General features: G+C 42.5%; 1 protein-coding gene across 4 annotated transcripts in view; it reads left to right on the forward strand.

The window, feature by feature from the left end:
- Positions 1 to 16019, forward strand: part of lhfpl2a (LHFPL tetraspan subfamily member 2a) — an 84411-nt gene that overhangs the window by 16080 nt on the left and 52312 nt on the right. Inside the window, exon 1 of one of the 4 annotated variants that reach the window (XM_065017398.1) lies at positions 10897 to 10985. The exons of the other annotated variants lie outside the window; for them this stretch is intronic. The gene's annotated coding sequence lies outside the window, so the exon portion shown is untranslated. Of the gene's footprint in view, positions 1 to 10896; positions 10986 to 16019 lie in introns of those variants that run through there. 4 annotated transcript variants of the gene reach the window in all.

Here is a 16019-nt window from a genome sequence, read left to right on the forward strand (position 1 = left end):
CTATTTTGCTCTGTTCTCCTGTCTTGGCTGCATGCAGTCAGGAAACTCAACTCAGCTCATTCTCTCAGTTGGAACAATTAAGTCAACACAGCAGCACACTGACCAGAAGCCCCCAGTCATTGAGGTCCTAATTATCTTCTCTTGCACTGGCCAGTAGAGTAGTGTACTTCTGGAAGATGCTGTGTCTTTGTTACAGATGTGTTTCTGTTCAGGTATTTTACATCAGGCAGTACAGATGTAGGATCTTAATTTGATCACTCTTTTGTTGCTGAGAATTTCCCACAAAACAGGAAATTCGAACTTGTAGTGTATTCAAGGTGCCTTTTAAAGTTTGTAAATTCTGCTATAAAATGTCAGACTTGATTTGCCGTAACTAAATCTGTCTCAACCGGTATCCTTATCAGTCAGGAGAGGCCTTGATGTTAGGGAGTCATACCACTACATAATTGCTCTTCTCATACCCAGAGAACACTTCTTTCTATTCTAAGAAATTATGATATCCAACATCTTAAGAAAATATAATTATATAAAACATATTAAGAAAATATAATGACATAAAACATCTTAAGAGAATAAAGTGATATAAAACATCTTTATACAATATAATGATATAAAACATCTTAAGATATAAGGCAGTGTTATAGGACAGTTATTTTTTTAAACATACTAAAACATGCTCGAGTCAATTAGTCAGTTTCCAACAAACCCCTACAAAAAATGTCCATTAATGATAATCCACATAATAATTCACATTTCCTGTTGTTGCAGGATTATTTTCCTGCTGTAGCAAGCTGGTTAAAAATGAACATCCTACATTTGTAGCTGGCCGAGCAGACAGACAGAGTGACAGGTCCTCATTGTTAGGTTGATGCTTTCCAGCCATCTGTGCTGCTCCACAGCCTCTACTCTACTCAGCTATTAAAGTAATCACGGCAAGTTGACGTCATCTTTCTCTGTGTGAGTTCGTTGGTGGTCTGCGGGCAATACACACACACACACACGGACAGACACACAATATACACACGCACACGTACTGCACATGCCAGCCAGCTACACACACAAGTACTGTGCACGAATGCACGCATATATACAACTTACACACATACAACGTACACACACCTCAATAAAGACAGAGAGGAAATGAGAGAGAGTGTGTGTGTAATCATTGAGTTGTGCGCATTGCCTAAGGGTGGTTTTGCACACCTTGTATTTTAACGTTACAGCTGGTGTCCTGTCTAAATGGCCAAAGTTACAAAGCAGTGAAGTGAAGGCGTGAGTGTCATCAGGAGAACTAGGTTTATTTTGCAGAGGCAACTAAGTGCTCTTGGATGTGATGATGACATTATAAAGGGACAGAGTTCTATCTCCCTCTCACAACCGGTTTGTTCCTCTGTTTTTGCTGCTCGGTTGAGACTGTGACTTAGTGACAGTATAGGCGGCAGGTAGACTAGTAGTTAGAGAGGTGAGCCAGCAACTGGAGTGTTGCCAGTTCGAATCCTGGGTCCGACTGGAAAATTCTGTTGGCAAAGGTCCTGGTATCAAATCCTAGATGTCATTGCCTGCTGTTGTGTCCTTGAGCAAGGCACTTTACCCCCCACAACAGCTCCCCGGGTGCCCAATGCACCTCTCCCTTAATTAATGTATGTGTGTCTTTCGGAGGGGTTTGGTTAAAAGCGGAAATCAAATTTCCGTTGGACCCTGTGTGCAATTGACCAGTAATATTAAGTATATGTTTTCCTGTAGAGCAGTCCTAATATAAAGCACACATCCTGAGGTAGGAGCAAAGAGTGATATAGCCTCAGTCTCTCTCTCTCGCTGAGGCAGCTGGATAGCTCTGATACGAAAACGGAAACTGCAGCCGCACCACAAACCCAAAGGTTTTTCCTTTTCCTCTGATTGTCTCTTTGAAGAGCTCCTGGAAAGGCTTTAAAAGTCTCTGGTCTTCATGCTATCTCCAAACAAAATGTATGTTAAATGTAAAAAAGCTGACCTGCAGAGTGGAAACAAAACATAACAGAACTGACCAGGGATAGCTTGGTTATTATTCTGTAGAAATATAACTGGTTGTGTTTGTCGTCTCTGCATTTTTCTTATATACAGTGTATACCTGTCTGTGCTTGTGTGTGGAAGTGTGGCTTATGCTAACTTACTGTGACTGTCCCATCAATGTCTGTAGGTGCTTCTCATAGAGTGGAGTCAGAATAATCAAATCAAACTTTATTTAAAGAGCATTTCACAAATATCGCAAATAGCAACACATTTTTCACAACCCCTAAAGGTTGTAGCGGTATTTATTAGAGAGGGGTAAAGAAAGATTTTGTTCGGGCGCCAGGCAGGTACTGACCATGCCGAAAGGAAAAGAGTAGAATAGAGAGAGTACCACTACCAGACCCCACACATCAGCAGAAGAGACAAGTGTAGCCTGTTTACCAGATAGCCAGTGGAGAGAAAAGAGAATACACACCATATAAAACCCACATCACAGCACAGGGGTAACCCAAACAAGAATACCTCATACAATAATACTAATAATGGCAGAGCAATTCAACAGCAACTTCATACAAGAACGAACCCAGTCATCAACATAGGATTTGCAATAATCTGTATTATTTTCTAGTGGATGAGTGCAGAGGGTATGAATGTGGGGGGTGTTCATCGACACAACAAAGGCCTTAAAAATGTCCAGTCTTCTCGGCCACATGTCATTAGTACACCCCACCTCAATACAGTTCACATAATATACAACTTGCAAGTAACCTACTAAAATGTCCATCCAAATACTTCTGGCAGGGAAATAATAGTCCAGCTCTAATGAACTTCAATGGGAAGTGCATTTGAAAAATAGAGAGTCTGTTGCAGGGTAAAGCACTGGAATGAGAGGGAAGAGAAAGAGAGAGAAAAAGATCAATCTTAGCTGTGGTCTTCAGGCCTGCCGGTGTCTGACTGTCCGATGGTTTGTTGGTTTGTTTGTTAAAGCTTCGCAACAATGTTGCTACTAATCCATGCGATCCATAACGGGCGCGGTCCCAAACAAAAACAACCACGATCTAAAGCGATCACACCGATGATTGAGTTAAATACTTCATAAACTACAAACGCTGAAAACAAACAACTTCTGCAGCACAGCACACACAATCAAACTGTCGCGCCACCCAATAGCTCCTCCCCAGAGAGCTGAACGAGCTCTCTTTATCTCCTCCTTCCTTACTGCTCATGCACTCTTAAAGTGGCAGCGCACGGTGAAGGCTCCGTGCAGATTTCGCCACACTCCTCCCCCCATGAAAAAACAATGCCTGAGGAAACAAAGAGGATGCAGGCTTTGACAAGTTCATGTTCCTGCTACACAAAACCAGGAAAGTCCTCCTCATCAGAGTCCTCCACGAAGAGGTCCTGCAGGTGTTGCTTTTGCCTGCGATCCAGCTCTTCTGCCGTAGGGTAGCAGGGCTTTAGGTCAACAACATGCACTGTCCTGACATCTTCCCCAGTGTCCTCCAAATAGACCAAGTAGTTCACTGGTCCCAACTGCTGCACTACACGGTATGGACCTTTCCATCTCGAAGCTAGCTTGGCAGTGAACTTCTTAGATGCCTTTGACAGATGATGGGAACGTATCCAGACACGAGACTGGGTGGAAAACACACGTCTCGTCTATGTTTGTCATAGTTTCTCAGCTGTCGTTGTTTGGCTTTGGTTTTGCTGGCCTCCACTCTGGCTAGCAAGGTGTGGTGGTGTTGTACGGCATCAAACGCTGGGCAGTCAGGTGAAACATTTGAACTTTGCAAGACCCTGTCCATCGGACCTTTTAGTGGTCTTCCCAGGTGGAGTTCGGCGGGAGTGACCCCAGAAGTCTCCTGTACAGCAGAGTTCAGTGCAAAGCGAAATTCAGGGAGATGCTGATCCCACCTTGTGTGCTGATCCCCCACGAATGAAGCAATCATCCCCTTCAGGGTTCGGTTTACCCTCTCGGTCAGGTTGGTCTGAGGATGATAGGCTGTGGTCAACTTGGCAATTACACCCCAGTAGGTACAGAGCTCTTTGTAGATTCCTGATATGAACTGCGGACCTCGGTCAGAGAGGATTTGGTCTGGAATTCCAAATCTGGTAAAAACCTCCCTTCGCAGAATTAGAGCAATGGCTGATGCAGTAGCTTTGCGGAGGGGAAACAACTCCACCCAGTGTGTGTAGTAGTCCACTACCACCAATAAAAATTCATTCCGTGTCCCCCGGCTGGGAGGAAAAGGTCCCATGAGGTCAATTCCCAACATTTCATTTGGATGGTTCACCACGGTCTGCTGCATTTTCCCGGCAGGTCTGCCAATGTCTGGTTTGTATTTCTGGCAGACTTCACACTGCTGTACAAACTTCCGGGTATCAACCCACATGCCTGGCCAGTAAACCACCTCTTGTAGTCTTCGATAAGTTTTAAAAACTCCAAGATGGCCACTCATGGGATTGGCATGATATGCTTGGATTATCTGGTCACACAATGTAGAGGGAATGAAGATGCGATAATGGGTGCTGTGTATTCCATCTCCTCTTGGAGTTTTTCGATACACTTTATCCTGAATTATGCTATACTTATCATTGAAGCGACTCTTGGAGTCTTCTTCAGACAGACTCTTGTGGATCGCCATGATGGCAGCATCCTTCTGCTGTGCTCTCCATACACTCATCATCCAGAGGAAAGGAATCATCTAGACATTTAGCGGTAGTATAAGTACTGCACAAGGGAGGACAAACATTGGCAGTCTCTGTAATCCGAGAAAGGGCATCTGGTACAACGTTCAGTTTTCCTTTGCGATACTCAATGATGAAGTCAAACTTCTGCAGTCTGATAGACCAGCGAATAAGACGGCTGTTGGTCTTGCCTGATGCCAGAACCCACTGCAGAGCAGCATGGTCTGTGATAACGGTGAAGATCTTTGCCTCCAAGTAGTAGCTCCATTTCTCCAAAGCCCAGACCACAGCGAGGCACTCCCTTTCAGTTGTTGAATAATTCCTCTCGGCTGAATTAAGGGTGCGACTTGCATAGGCAAGAACTTCTTCTGTTCCAAGTCCTGTTTGTTGAGCCAAGACTGCTCCAAGTCCTGTTTGACTTGCATCCGTGTACACAATGAAATGAGCATTCAGGTTAGGATGTCCAAGCACTGGAGGAGTAATGAGACTGTTTTTGAGTGCTTCAAATGCACCTTGGCATGCAGGGGTCCAATGGAATTTCACACCTTTCTTCTTAAGGTGGTTGAGGGGTTCAGCTACCTTTGAAAAATCAGGCACAAACCTGTGGTACCATCCAGCCATACCCAGAAACCGCTGAACAGCCTTGAGGGATGTGGGAATTGGGAATTCCTGCACGGCTGCAACTTTGGCTGGATCTGCATGGATACCTTCAGCATTAACCACATGACCAAGGAACTTGAGTTCTGGCAGACAGAAACGACACTTCTTCAAGTTCAAGGTCAAACCTGCAGCCTTTAGTCTGTCGAAGACGAACTGAATGTCTTGCAGATGATCCGCAACAGAGGAGGAGTAGATTATGATGTCATCCAGATACACAAGACAATTTCTACCCCTCAGATCTCCCAGGACAGTCTCCATCAACCGTTGGAAGGTTGCTGGAGCATTCTTCAAACCAAAAGGCATGACTTTGAAGGAGTACAAACCAGCAGGGGTGGCAAAGGCAGTCTTGTCCTGACTAGCGGGATCCATTGACACCTGCCAATAGCCACTGTTCAGATCCAGATTACTAAAGATGGATGCTCCTGCCAAGATTCCAGTATGTCATTTATGTTTGGTAGAGGGTAGGCACCGCTTTCTGTTATGGCATTCGGCTTCCTGTAGTCCACACAGAATCGATATCCACCATCTTTCTTAGGAATCAGGACAACCGGAGAAGCCCATCCGGAAAAAGAAGGTTCCACAATTCCATTCTCCAACATGCTTTTGAGCTGTTCATTGAGAATTGCCAGTTTGGCGGGGGACAGCCTGTAGGGACGCTGCTTAATGGGGACCTCATTCCGGGTATAGATTTTGTGTTTGAAGACGGTTGTACGGCCGAGTGTAAGAGTACAGACGTCACTGTTCATGTCCAACATCTGGGAGAGCTGCCACCTTTCATCATCCGATAGACATGCCTGTTCCACCGCTTGCTTGATGTAGAAATCAGCATCCGGTTTGCTTTTGCTCTCGGATAGAAGGGGGGGTACGGCGGTAATCAGGGTGATAGTTGGGTTCTCAGACTTCACTAGTGGAACATGTTTTTGTCTTTGTCTCTTTATATTTTCTCTGTCTCTGACTTGACCTTGTCCGGACCCTGCATAATGTAGCAGGCTCCAACCTGAAATCAGTGCATTACCAGGTTGAAATGGATGAGGCTGGGAATAGTCAGAGTGTAGCCGATAGGAGGGTTCGGACATAGAGATGGTCAGTCCACTGAAGAACAGGAAGTCTAGGCCAAGGACTACAGCAAATGCAAGGCTTGAATCTGCAAGTATTGCCACAGGAAGGTTAATAGTCTCACCATGCAGTTTTATTATTATACTAATCCAGCCCAAGGGGGTGGTAGGTTCTCCATTGGCCAAGTACAATGGTCCCTCCTCCCATGTTCGTAGCTCCTCATGAGGTAATGCCATGTTCTGCCACAGGGCCTCTTGCATCAGGGTGTAAGATGCCCCTGTGTCGATTATGGCCTTCCCTCTCCAGTTCCTAACAGTCAGAGGAACCAATAGTTGTTGCGGAATAGGAATAAGACCGCTAGCTGTGCTGTCTAAAGGCTTCATGGTGGGCATTAAGGCTGACCCAATTGTATGCAAGCCACCACACCTGTGTAGACTTTCAGTCTTCGGTCCTTTCTGACCTTTTCCTGAATCCTGATGCTGGACATAGAGCAGGCAAGAATCTGGAGGATGTTGGACTTTACACCTCCAACACATAACTGGACTTTTGTCCTGAATCTTGGGTACAAATATCTGTGACTGTTTAGCCCCAGGAGAGTTATGGGTATACTGGGATGAGGGAACAGTGTTTTTAGTTTGGAGGTGGTGCTTCCAGTCCTTCTCAAACTGAGTCCCAAGACGCACCAGATCATCCACATTTTGCACACGTTCTCGAAGTTGACTAGCAAGGCGGGGAACCATGTTCTTAAGAAGGAGTTTGACCATCTCCTGCTCAGTAATGTCAGCCTTCCATCTCCTACATAGAACTCGATAGGAGAAGGCAAAGTCCCGTATTGGCTCTGCTTCCCCCTGGACTCTGTTACGAACACGTTCCGCCAGTTCATCCCCATAGTCCTCTGAGAGGAAGGCTAAGAGGAATATTTTTTTGAAACTCCTCCCAGGTTGACACATGTTCACGGGCTATCTCCCACCAGTCTCTTGCTGTACCATGGAGAACACTGCGGAGGGTGGCAAGAACCTCCAAGTCAGTAAGGGGCCGGATAGAAAGAAAATCATTACACTTAGATAAGAAAAACAGTGGATCAACATCATCTTCTGGACTGCCAAAAGTGGGGAAAAGTATTTTGATAGGGAGGGAGCGCTCTATAGGAGGCATGACAGTGGCAGAGGGAGTTCTGTTGTTTAACAGTATCTTCAGAGGGTTTTTTGTAGTACTACCTGTTCCTATTCCCTTACTGGCCAAGCCAGTGGCAGAGGTAAAACCTGAGGGAGGTGCAGAAGATTTGTCCAGAAGGGAAAAGCACTGCATTACCTCCTGGTGCAGCCCTTCCAGTTGAAGGTCTGTGGCCTTCTGTGCTTTTTTCATCTCATTAACGGTGTCCTTTTGAGTCTGTTCAATCAAAAATCGTAGTTCCCCTGTGAGAGAGTTCTTCATGTCCTCCATAACTTCCTTCAGATAAGAACACACTCCCTTCACAACAGAGGCTGACTCCTCTGCTCTCTGTTTTTGTTCCTCCTCAAGAAAGATTATGACTTGATGATGGTTAGTTTCCATTTGTGTTTTGAACCGGTGCAGTTTTCCTTGAATATCCTGCTTCAGAGAATCTTGTAAATATTTCTGTCTCTGAACAATTTGTTGTTGGTTTTCCTCCATTTGACAGGGAAGGTAATCCAACCTCCTCTGCACATCTGTCTGATGAGCCTCCACACATTCACTGAGTTTGCGAATGGCATTCTCCTGCATTGTCAAACTATGATTGGTGTGTGTCCATTGATGTTCCAGTTGTCCAGTGATCACAGAGACGACACCTCTCCCAGTCTCTCTGGACAGGGTAACCGGAAGGGTTTGAGGGGAGGGTAATGGTGGAGATGTTATAGGTGAGCCAGAAGCCTGGGGATTAGGTTCAGTGCTATCCAACTCCATTAGTTCATCGAGTCCTTCCACAATGAAAGAATCCCGAACATGATTACCATCAGGTGTGTCCACATTGACACAGTATGGGGTTCCAACAAAAGACATGATTCAACCTTGTGTGGAAGGTGTCATGGGTGTTTCTCTTCAAGTCCCTGTTCGGGCGTCAATTCTGTAGCGGTATTTATTAGAGAGGGGTAAAGAAAGATTTTGTTCGGGCGCCAGGCAGGTACTGACCATGCCGAAAGGAAAAGAGTAGAATAGAGAGAGTACCACTACCAGACCCACACACATCAGCAGAAGAGACTGCCTAGAGTGTAGCCTGTTTACCAGATAGCCAGTGGAGAGAAAAGAGAATACACACCATATAAAACCCACATCACAGCACAGGGGTAACCCAAACAAGAATACCTCATACAATAATACTAATAATGGCAGAGCAATTCAACAGCAACTTCATACAAGAACGAACCCAGTCATCAACATAGGATTTGCAATAATCTGTATTATTTTCTAGTGGATGAGTGCAGAGGGTATGAATGTGGGGGGTGTTCATCGACACAACAAAGGCCTTAAAAATGTCCAGTCTTCTCGGCCACATGTCATTAGTACACCCCACCTCAATACAGTTCACATAATATACAACTTGCAAGTAACCTACTAAAATGTCCATCCAAATACTTCTGGCAGGGAAATAATAGTCCAGCTCTAATGAACTTCAATGGGAAGTGCATTTGAAAAATAGAGAGTCTGTTGCAGGGTAAAGCACTGGAATGAGAGGGAAGAGAAAGAGAGAGAAAAAGATCAATCTTAGCTGTGGTCTTCAGGCCTGCCGGTGTCTGACTGTCCGATGGTTTGTTGGTTTGTTTGTTAAAGCTTCGCAACAATGTTGCTACTAATCCATGCGATCCATAACGGGCGCGGTCCCAAACAAAAACAACCACGATCTAAAGCGATCACACCGATGATAGAGTTAAATACTTCATAAACTACAAACGCTGAAAACAAACAACTTCTGCAGCACAGCACACACAATCAAACTGTCGCGCCACCCAATAGCTCCTCCCCAGAGAGCTGAACGAGCTCTCTTTATCTCCTCCTTCCTTACTGCTCATGCACTCTTAACCTCATAGTCCGCCCCCCCCCCCCCCCCCCCCGCATGCGGTAGCGTAAATACAGCCTCAAGCTCATTACCATAACACAACGTTAGCGATTTCTAAAAATCGCAAATGAAATGAAATAAATATGCCTGTTCTCAAGCTTATCCTTTTCTTAACAATCCTGTCGTCTCAGATTTTCAAAATATGCTTTAGAACCAGAGAAAATCACTAATTTGTGTAAGAGTGGTGATAGTTAGCTTAGCATTAGCGTTAGCATTTAGCACGCAACATATTCACAAAAACCAGCCAAGGAATCAAATAAAATAATTTACCTTTGAAGAACTTCAGATGTTTCAATGAGGAGACTCTCAGTTACATAGCAGATGTCCAGTTTTTCCTGAAAGATTCTTGTGTAGGACACATCGTTCCGTTTTGTTACTATGCATTTGGCTACCGAAACTAACCGAAAATTCAGTCACCTACATGTCGAACTTTTTCCGAATTAACTCCATAATATCGACTGAAACATGGAAAACGTTGTTTGAATCAATCCTGAAGGTGGTTTGTCATATTTCTCTCCATTGAAAGCACCGTCCTTGTAGCCTGGTTTGTTCTGAGATTTGAATGGAAAAATACCGGGACCTGACTTTTGCGCACCAATTGCCACACAGACACCAAGGGGGACACTTGGCAATTGTAGTCTCTTATGGTCAATCTTCCAATGATATGCCTACAAATACGTCACAATGCTGCAAAGACCTTGGGGAAACAAGAGAAAGAGTCCGTTCATTCCTGTCGCATTCACAGCCATATAAGGCGATCATGGAAAACGTAGCCTCAGAAATCCTGTGCATTTCCTGGTCGGTCATACATCTTGGTTTTGCCCGATGCATTTGTTCTAAGGGACTCACAGTGAAAATCTTTGCATTTCTGGAAACGTAAGACTGTCTTCTTTCCAAAGCTATCAATTCCAAGCATATTCGAGCATCTTTTCGTGACAAAATATTGCGCTTAAAACGGGCACGTCTTTTTATCCAAAATGAAATACTGCCCCTATAGGACTAACAGGTTAAAGTGGCAGCGCACGGTGAAGGCTCCGTGCAGATTTCGCCACAAGGTTTCATGTGTTAAAGGGATACTTCGGAATTTTGGCAATGAGGCCATTTGTCTACTTCCCCAGAGTTAGATGAACTCGTGGATACCATTTGTGACTGGAACATGTGAACTTTCATGTGCCTAAATAACAATCTTGTATGCCATCTGTAAATATGAATAAAATTACGAGCCTTGTTGGTTTAACCACGGAAAAAGACAAGAACCTTCCCACTAGCCATGATAATGGATGGGCTGAGATAATGGATGGGCTGGATATGCCGAGAGATGAGTTTGGATTGGGCTGCCAAGTAGCACACTTCTGTCTGTAACATGAGCTGGTCAGTATATGTAGATAATCCTTTCTAATCTTTTTTTTAATATATCACATAGTAGAACTGCAAAAGTGTTGCTCTCCACTTTCTGGAGAACCGAAGGCAACCATGGAATCCGTGACAGAGAGTGAGAATCGTTCATCCATGTATACAGGTAAGAGAGTCTAGCTAGCTACATTTTCAGATACTATACATTTCAAATTTTGTCAAAGTCATTTTCATTGCAAGTTAAAGCGTACTGTTAGCTAGCTAGCTAATGTTAGCTGGCTGGCTCACTAGATAACATTACGTGTATGATCTGTGTTGTAATATTATTCATATCTCAGAGCCGTTTGCATTGCTAGTTATAGCCTAATGTTAGCTAGCTAGCTAACATTGAACCTGGCTGGTTTGCTACCTGCAGATTCATGCAGGGTAGTAACGTTATGAGTTGGGATTATGGTTCATTGTTTAGCTAGCTACATGTCTAAATAAAAGACTCCAATATGTAAGCCCTGCTTTTATTTCATCACACTCAGAACCGTAATCTATTTTCTGTAAGTGGCTCGCCATTAACTTGTAAATAAGGATATTGTTGTGAGTTTATTTTCCTGTAATAATGAATAAAAATGTGTTACAGTTAAGACCTTGTCGGCTATATGATATGGTCATTATTTGAACTGGCTAGCCAGATAACTTAACATTTTTCAAAAAGTGTTTGATTTCGGGCAACAATAGAATGGTCATGATGTCACTGCGACAACTGTCGATAGACGTAGTATAAACCAGCCTTTAGTCTTGACATTTTTGGTGGTTTAGTACATTGCCTCACGTGTGAATCCTTAAAGAGATGGGTGGGGCTAAGGATTAAAAGGGTGTGAACGATGCTGACAAAGAAGAGCTCTCCAGTAGGTGTAGAATTACATTCCCATTGTTCCTCAACTGTAGTGTATGATATACCTTTTTCTACCTCTGAGTCTCTACTTTTCCAATATGAAAGAAGTTAGAGGTAGTTTTGCGAGCCAATGCTAACTAGCGTTAACGCAATGACTGCTAGCAGATACCCATAGACTTCCAGTCATTACGATAAGTAGATTCATTCTTTACAGTTTATGTAAAGTACCTGTCAAAAGTTTGGACATTTCTACTCATTCCAGCATTTTTCTTTATTTTTACATTGTAGAATAATAGAGAAGACATCAAAACGAGAGAGAGAGAGAGAGAGAGAGAGAGAGAGAGAATACATCTTCTGAGGAAGCTTTGTCATTCTGGTATTTGGCTCTCTATCTTTCCCCTTCTCCAATCTACATCTTGATCCCTTACTTTGTCTCCCTACCTCCTCCTTTCAGGCCTTTCTCTTGCTCTCTCACCCCTTGGTCTATCAAACACACACACAGCCCAGTGAGGGTAGTCTGTGGTGTGGCGTGTGTGAATTAGTGCTGACCTTGGCTTCCATCATCCAGCCATTCAGTCACAGCTTGAGAAACGTTTAGGGCCAGAGAGTTCCCCAGTCGCCCCCTCCACAACCCCTCTCCCTTCACTTCACTTCCCAAACCCCCACCCCTTCCCCCGAGCCCCCTAACCACTGTAAAGAAAGACCCCACAGTAGACATATATAGGAAATCCCAAATGACACCTTATTTCCAGTTCTATATTATAGTGCACTACATTTGAACAGTTCACTATACAGGGAATAGGGTGTCATTTGAGAAACAGTCACACACTTCTATGGACCACTATCAGGAGAGAAACAGTGTAAGATATGAGTCAGCTTGTAGTGACTGTGTGACTGGGTAACTGGGGTTGTAATAGTGGAGAAACTGTTGTCTTGTACACCATGATTTGTGTAGAAAATACAAATGTTTTGCTACTGCTCTACTAAAGAAATCTCAGTCGTCCAACAGCCTATCGACCAAACAATCAGTGCTACTGAAATAGATATTCCATTAAAAATCAGCCGTTTCCAGCTACAAAAGAAATTTACAACATTAACAATGTCTACACTATATTTCTGATCAATTTGATGTTATTTTAATGGACAAAAAATGTGCTTTTCTTTCAAAAACAAGGACATTTCTAAGTGACCCCAAACTTTTCAATGGTTGTGTATATCTACATAAATAAGACAGATCCTGATTCTGTTCTCTGTTTTAGTGTTTGTTTAATAGCCTACTGATTCTGTTCTCTGTTTTAGTGTTTGTTTAATAGCCTACTGATTCTGTTCTCTGTTTTAGTGTTTGTTTAATAGCCTACTGATTCTGTTCTCTGTTTTAGTGTTTGTTTAATAGCCTACTGATTCTGTTCTCTGTTTTAGTGTTTGTTTAACTTCTTGCGTCGAGCCATCCGGGATCGTGACTACAGCCTCAAGCTCATTACCATAACGCAACGTTAACTGTTCATGAAAATCGCAAATGAAATGAAATCAAAATGCTAGCTCTCAAGCTTAGCCTTTTGTTAACAACACTGTCATCTCAGATTTTCAAAAATATGCTTCTCAACCATAGCAAAACAAGCATTTGTGTAACAGTATTGATAGCTATTGATAGCTAGCGTAGCATTTAGCGTTAGCATTCAGCAGGCAACATTTTCACAAAAACCAGAAAAGCATTCAAATAAAATCATTTACCTTTGAAGAACTTTGGATGTTTTCAATGAGGAGACTCTCAGTTAGATAGCAAATGTTCAGTTTTTCCTGAAAGATTATTTGTTTAGGACAAATCGCTCCGTTTTCTGCGTCACGTTTAGCTACGAAAAAACCTGTATCCAGGATTGTGTAAATCTATCCGCAAGCTCATTAGCATAACACAACGTTAACTATTCATGAAAATCGCAAATGAAATGAAATCAATATGCTAGCTCTCAAGCTTAGCCTTTTGTTAACCTCTTCCCTCTACTCGGGACGCTTGCGTCCCAACTAGAGCTCTGGAAATGCAAATGTGCTACGCTAAATGCTAATAGTATTAGTTAAAACTCAAAAGTTCATTAAAATACACATGCAGGGTATCGAATTAAAGCTACACTCGTTGTGAATCCAGGCAACAAGTCAGATTTTTAAAATGCTTTTCGGCGACAGCATGAGAAGCTATTATCTGATAGCATGCACCAATACACTACAACACAAAAGCACAGCAGGGGACGTAAACAAAATAATTAGCATTTCGGCGTTACACAAACCGCACAATAAAATAGAAAACAGTCATTACCTTTCACCATCTTCTTTGTTGGCACTCCTAGATGTCCCATAAACACTATTGGGTCTTTATTTCGATTAAATCGGGCCATATAAAGCCAAGATATCGTTATATGTAGACTGTGTGATAAACGAAAAAAACAGCGATTTCACAACGTAACGTCATTTTTTAAAATTCAAAAAGTAGACGATAAACTTTCACAAAACACTTCGAAATACGTTTGTAATGCTACTTTAGGTATTAGTAAACGTTAATACGCGATAAAAATCATCATGAGGCGATGTAAAAATCATTAGCTGTCGTCTTGGAAAAAATTTCACGAGAGAGCTCTTCCAAATGATCTGGGCGGAGACTGGAGGTAAGTGGTTCCCCTGTTTCGGTTCAACCAAGAATCAAAGATGAATCAATTCACAAGACTCTAGACAACATGGGGATGCTGTGGGAGTTGAATGCTCGGTCTTATCTAATTCGGCTCACTGTGAACAATTGCTGGAAGTGGCGCAAGGATATTTATTTCCATTTTCTGTGATCAGGTTTTCCTGCGCTTTCCGATGTAACGCACGTTATGTTATAGCCACAGTCGTGATTTAACCAGTTTTAAAAACGTCAGAGTGTTTCCTATCCACACATTCTAACCATATGAACGTACTATATTCCTGGCATGAGTAGCAGGGCGCTGAAATGTTGCGCGATTTTTAACAAAATGTTCAAAAAAGTAGAGGGTAGGAGCAACAAGTTAACAACACTGTCATCTCAGATTTTCAAAAATATGCTTCTCAACCATAGCAAAACAAGCATTTGTGTAACAGCATTGATAGTTAGCATAGCATTTAGCATTAGCATTCAGCAGGCAACATTTTCACAAAAAAAAGAAAAGCATTCAAATAAAATAATTTACCTTTGAAGAACTTCGGATGTTTTCAATGAGGAGACTCTCAGTTAGATAGCAAATGTTCAGTTTTTCCTGAAAGATGATTTGTTTTAAGGAGAAATCGCTCCATTTTGTGCGTCACGTTTGGTTACCAAAAAAATAAATAAATTCAGTCATCAAAACGCCGAACTTTTTTCCGAATTTACTCCATAATATCGACTGAAACATGGTAAACGTTGTTTAGAATCAATCCTCAAGGTGTTTTTCACATATCTATTCGATGATATATCGTTCGTGGAAGTCTCCTCTCTCCTCTCAAATCACATGGAAGAATGGTTGCAGCTGGAGATTACGCACCAATTTCGACGCAGGACACCGGGCGGACACCTGGTAAATGTAGTCTCTTATGGTCAATCTTCCAATGATATGCCTACAAATACGTCACAATGCTGCAGACACCTTGGGGAAACGATAGAAAGGGCAGGCTCATTCCTGGCGCATTCACAGCCATATAAGGAGACATTGGAACATAGCCCCTTCAGAATCTGGGGCATTTCCTGTATGAAATTTCATCTTGGTTTCGCCTGTAGCATTAGTTCTGGGGCACTCAGATAATATCTTTGCAGTTTTGGAAACGTCAGAGTTTTTTCTTTCCAAAGCTGTCAATTACATGCATAGTCGAGCATCTTTTCGTGAGAAAATATCTTGTTTAAAACGGGAACGTTTTTTATCCAAAAATTAAAAGAGCGCCCCCTATCTCGAAGAAGTTAATAGCCTACTGATTCTGTGAGCATCAACCCTCATGCAACAATTTCACAAATTCGTCTGTTTTCAATCTTTTCTATGTTGTAATAAAGGCATTACGCTTTTTTTTCTCGTTTGACCAGCCTCTCTGGTATTATTTATAATTGATTTAGTGTTTACACTGTTCCAAATGTTCAGAAAAATTCTAATAATAATAATAACCCTCCTTTTTCCTTCATCTCCTTCTTATTGTTATTATTATTATTATTATTATCATCATGAATATAATAATAGGTCATTTCATTATCGTTAGTAAGCTTAGTATAGTATCCTTGTATAACCACCATCGAGCTGTAGGCCTAAGAGCACTTCCTGTTTAGTCTTAATAACGCACAGTAGCGGT

This window comes from Oncorhynchus nerka, linkage group LG4, assembly GCF_034236695.1.
Source record: "Oncorhynchus nerka isolate Pitt River linkage group LG4, Oner_Uvic_2.0, whole genome shotgun sequence".
Lineage (NCBI taxonomy): Eukaryota > Metazoa > Chordata > Actinopteri > Salmoniformes > Salmonidae > Oncorhynchus > Oncorhynchus nerka.